Below are 5,689 nucleotides of genomic sequence, written 5' to 3'. Positions count from 1 at the left end.
ATTTTCCCACATGCTTTTGGGAGACCTGCTGTATTGTTTTGCAAATTTTATCCACGCCTGGATGTTTTTCTGTGTAAGAAAAGGCTTCCGTCTTGCAGTCCTACCCCATTTTCCAGACATATGGAAAATACGAGACATTGTTGTCACATGTAGTACACAACTAGTACTTGCCAGAAACTCCTGCAGCTCCTTCAGTGTTGCTGTAGGTCTCTTACCAGCCTCCCTGACCAGTTTTTTTCTTGTCTTTTCATCAATTTTGGAGGGACATTCAGTTCTTTGCAACATCACTATTGTCCCATATTTTCTCCACTTTTTGATGACTGCCTTCACTGTGTTCCATGGTATATCCAATGCTGTGAAAATTTTTTTGTACCCTTCTCCTGACTGATACCTTTCAACAATGAGATCCCTTTAATGCTTGGTAAGCTCTCTGCAAACCATGGCTTTTGCTGTAGCAAGCAACTTTGTAAATGTCAAGAAAATCCTACTAGGACAGCTGAACTTTATTTGGGGTTAATCAGAGTCTCTTTAATTGATGCCAGGTGTGTACCCAAGAAGACTGAATGCTGTAATTAAATCAAAAGGTGCTTCAACAAAGTATTAGTTGAAGGCTGTGCACACATAAAATACTAGTTTAAGGGTGTGCACACTTATGCAACCAGCGTATTGTACATTTTTTATTTTTTTATATTTTTCCCCTAACAGATTTGTTTGTTTTTCAATTGAATTGTACAGGTTATAGGTCACATTAAAGGTGGGAAAAGTTTTGAAATGATTTATTATAGTCTCAGTTTTTTATATCACAAAAACCTGGCATTTTAACAGGTGTGTGTAAACTTTTTATATCCAATGTGTGTATATATATATATATATATATATATATATATATATATATATATATATATATATATATATATATATATATATATATATATATATATGTATATATATATATATATATATATATATATATATATATATATAAATCATGCAATTTACTAAAATCTTGTATACTTCCTTTTCATCCTTTAATGTACTATAATTTTTATCTGATGTGGTCAGTGGCACTGATTTAACTCGATGCATTTGTAAAACTGACATTCCTTCTAGATTTTAATAGCTTTAGAATACAAATAAAAAAGGCCTAATAATAATAATAATAATAATAATGTAATAGCTATGAGATAAAGAACTTCAAAATACCTGTTCCCCACCAAGAAAAAAGCTTAGGTAACCATGCCCTCTGATGACTATAAGCATCTTTATTATGTGATTGCTCAGTCACTTTTTGAATTACTTCTAAGTGACTACAAATGGTACCTGCATTATCAGAAATAAATTAGGCTCATTCTGTTTTAAAGGTGCCATTTGGTTCTGAGGAAACCATACTGCTGATGGTAGTCATCTGTTGAGTAAATAAGTTAATGGACTCAAAGTTGGACTTACTTAAAATTTCTAAAAGCGTAGACTACTTCATCAGCTTCCAAATGGATTTGAAGCTGTATAAGCAGGTATAATTACTGCCGCAGAAATGCTCCCATCACTAAGATCCACCTGAACAAGTCCTTCAAAAACAGATATCTGAACAGTATTATGATAAACACAGGAAGCATCTATTTTTCCATCTGAGTTTGGAATGTCTTTAAGTTCTCTCCTGTGCTGAACATTATGAATGTTTCTTTCAGACAAAACCACTGTATATCGTATAGCTGGAATAACACTGCCTATATAACAACAACTTGACCCGTCTGTAGGTAACGAGGGATAAGCCTGAATTCCACAAATAAAGTACCACTCTAACAATGTCACTATACACTGCCCTTTTGCACCATCATAAATTCTTCAAGTGAAATAACAATGCCACCATACCCTGCCCTCCAGCCCCATTATAAATTATCCAAATGAAATTGCAGACACTGTTTCCAACAAAAGTGTTCCATTTTAACAATCGCAAACATGTCATTAGCAGTTATTGGTAGCTGAAATTATATTACTGTAAAGGGGGTAGAAGCACGTTTAACCTTTTAATTTTTAATGGGAAAATAGTACAAAATGTAGTATGGTCTCTATATCAATCACTGGTATAGGAATTAATGGAATAACCCCATCATGTGCAGCAGGTATATGAACACACACCCAGCTGTCATTAATATTGAGAGTCTCTGCATAAGTGTACAAGACAGCAGAGAAATTGTTAAATCTAGGATGCAATTCTGGTGCTCTTGATTCAAATTTAACCAAACATCATTTTGTCTTTTTAACATTGTGTGTATATCATTAGGAAATGGTTTAGTACCTACAATTAAAATGGTTGCAGATGATGATGATGATGATGATGATGATGTACTAACAGCTCCGGATAACAAAAACAAACAAAATAAAGTAATGATGAAAATCACAGTAGCTATCCCAATGATAGGTCCATAAGAAAAACGAGCATATAGAGAATGGAGAGGGTTTAAAGAACTTGCAAACATGCGTGTTGCATTGTTTGTTTCTAGTACATGCAAAACTGATCACCAAATAATCTCTGAACAACAACATTTATTGCAGATGGCATTGCAACTAAATTTTGTTTGGATAACACATTGCTGATGACATTGTCCAAAAGGCATGATGAATCACTGATTTTGGGGATTCAGATGTAAGAAAAATCACAGTTGATGTTGAATAACAGTCAGTTAAATTTGATTCAGGCTGAGAGGAAGTAAAGGAGTCACATAATTTCACTTCCTGATCTGGTACAAAGGGTAACTGAGCTGTATCCACTTGTAGATTTAATCTGGATGGCAAATGATTCACAGTCAGTTCTGGGTTTGTTCCAAATGGAAAAACATAATTGACCATCAATTCTGGGTATAATAATGTCCCTGTTTTTTCATTTGGTTCTGCTGGGGATATATTCTGGTGGGTCACATGGAATTACATCAATGGAGTCAAGGGTTGCACTTGTCATGAGCAAGGGTCTTCTTGACATACAACATGTGGATCCAGGTGGGAGGCCCTCACAGGAGATGGAAGTAGCAGTTGTGAGCAAAACCAAGTACAGTCCTGTCCACACTGGGCTGAGAGCATCTCTTGGGGCGTATACCTTAATGTGGACAAAATCTCTGGGTTATAATTCATGTTTTTCTTGTTCTGTTGGTTGCTGTTCTTCATTCAGAACAGTTTCATGATGTTTCTGTAAAACAGAACAAAGAGTTACAATATAAGAAAATGTATTCATCAATATCTTTCAATTGCAAATTCTTGGGAGGAGTGCAGCAGGCATTTCATGGGTCTGCCCATAAAAATGTAATGAAGGGATATTCATCTAGTGATACTAACTTTACTTCTCATACTGAATAAGACTAAGGCAAAGCTTATGACCACAGAAGTCCAGCCTCCTCATAAACTTTAGCTAATCAGGTCTTAATGGTTTGGTTAGCTATTTCCAGCTACCCATAAGACTTGTGGTCTATAGGGGCAATGAAACTGCAATTTCAAATTCAGAGCTTTGCAAATCTGCTGAATTACTTAACTAGTAAAGTGAGTGTCCTGATCTGATTGAATGCAACAAGGGACCCCCAAATCTTGGGAACAATTTTATTAACATTTTTTAGCTACTGTCTTTGCATCATTCTTTACACAGGAATATGCCTCTATACATCCAGAAAGACTGTCAACAATAACAGATGTAGATCTAAATTTCTGTACTTGAGGAAGTTCAATAAAGTCATGATATATAGAAGTACAGGTACAGATTTAGACACATGGTATTTTAAGCAAACTACACAAATACTTACACAATGTTGAGTGACTTCTGAAAGATGACAGGCATACCAATCACTGAAATCTGTTTTATTAAAGCATTTGTGCCCAAATGAAGAGGTAAATGGTAGGCTTTGACCAGTTAGGTTAAGACATTTTGTGGGGCTACTAGCTTTCCATCTGGGTGACAGCACAAAAGGTTCAGAGACTGGCTGCAGCCAGCATTTATCCAACTCATTCTCTCAGAGTCCTCTGTCTGATTCCAAAAAGATAACTCCTATAAAGAAAAAATGTTATTTTCATTCATTTTGCTGCAAAAATAAAGCCAGAATAAGATAAGACAATACAGCTGTCTTGCCACCATGTCTGCAAAACTATTTCCCTTCGATATAAAGGAATCATCATTTTTATGTGTGGCACCTTTAGCCACAGCTACCTCTCTTGGCAAAAATAAGCCAACTAATAAATCATTAACAGAAACTGCATTTTTAATAACAGTTCCTGCTGAAGTCAAATAACCTTGCTCTTTCGAAAGTGTCCCCAAATCATGAACTACTCCTTAAGTATACCGTAAATCTGTGAACATTGTTACTGCTTATTCTTTGGTAATCTCACAAGCTTCAGCAATAGCTTTGAGTCTGGCTACTTGAGCAGGCACCTTTCCATTAATTGTCCAGTTAAGATTCTAACTGTGTACAAACAGAAACGGCTGCTACGAGTTTACCATCGTCTCTCTGAAAACAGGAGCCATCCAAGAAAATAATTAAATCTGGATTCTGCAATGGAACATCTTCTAAATCTAACCTAGGAGGAAGCACATTGTTAACAACAAATACACAATTTTGACGTTCTCCTTCATCCACTGTAGGAATTAAAGAAGCCTTTCTACAAAGAGCAGAACCTTCTACACATTGCCATGCTAGCATATTTCATACCCGGCAGGAAGTAAATCATCAGATACGTACTGAAAAGCACTCAGAATCCATCATGTAATAAAAGCATATTAGAATGAAATACACACTGTAAATTTTTCTTTCTCTGTACACCTTACCTTTCACATTGCCTTCCCTTAAACCTTACTCCTTCTCCTCCTGAACATTATTCTGCATGTATTGCTCTCACAATTTATATGCAATTTGCTGTTTTCCTTTTCTAATGATTCCTCTTATAGTTACCTCTGTTATGATATTCAGTCCTTCATATACAGTTGGTTTAGACTCTGATTTCCATTTTGATAAGCTGACTGTCGGAGAAATTTCAGGCTGTGACAAATTCATCCTCCAAAGCAGACAAGATGAACCAGCATAGGTTTTGGAAATTCCATTTGTAACAAATCATAATATTTTCTGTGGGACTGAGAACCATCTTTGTTTTCCCACTGAAACAACTGATTAATTCTTGAAATGGTCTACTTTTTTCTTTTACCAGAAACAGCCATATGGGAAGGGTCAGAAGCCTGAAATAAGCCCTGAAATAAACCAAATAAATTACTACTGCCCAGTGGTACTGAGACAGGAAAATACACATATTTAATTTTTTGTTTCTGTTTCATGGGAATTTATGAAGAAACAGACCCAGAATTGCCAGCAATAACCTCCCTATGAATGGGCACATCTTTCTGACTAAGTACAGGGGCATTCCCTGCCCCTTTCCCAGGACAAACAAAGGGTGGCTCTCCCCTGCCCAGTAAGGGCATAACAACAGTCAGAGAGGATATGTCCACCTCCTGGCTCAAGGTGGTTGTAGGGACTAAACTAGCTGGACCCAAGTTAAAAGAAGAGTGGTCTGAGGAACTGGCTTTGGTGACAGCTGAGTCACTTACATTCAGCTGAAGCATTTTATCAGCATACTGTGAAGGTAAAGTCTGCTTTGCACTCTTTTTCATTTTTGTGGCTGGAAGAAGGTAGAACTGAGGAACAAGTAGGTTGTTCTGTGGTTA

At 36.3% G+C, this 5,689-nt stretch overlaps 1 long non-coding RNA gene across 1 annotated transcript; it reads right to left on the bottom strand.

Annotated features, from left to right (window-relative positions):
- Positions 1 to 2,524: 2,524 nt before the first annotated feature.
- Positions 2,525 to 4,022, bottom strand: LOC122813626. The gene is made up of 2 exons (XR_006366716.1): positions 3,786 to 4,022; positions 2,525 to 3,181 (listed from the first exon to the last, which is right to left on the bottom strand). It is a non-coding gene; the product is annotated as an uncharacterized LOC122813626 (long non-coding RNA).
- Between the last annotated feature and the right edge of the window lie 1,667 nt (positions 4,023 to 5,689).

This window comes from Protopterus annectens, chromosome 10.part0 (genome assembly GCF_019279795.1).
Source record: "Protopterus annectens isolate FY-2018-M chromosome 10.part0, PAN1.0, whole genome shotgun sequence".
Taxonomy (NCBI): domain Eukaryota; kingdom Metazoa; phylum Chordata; order Ceratodontiformes; family Protopteridae; genus Protopterus; species Protopterus annectens.
This window is presented reverse-complemented; position numbering and strand designations above follow the sequence as displayed.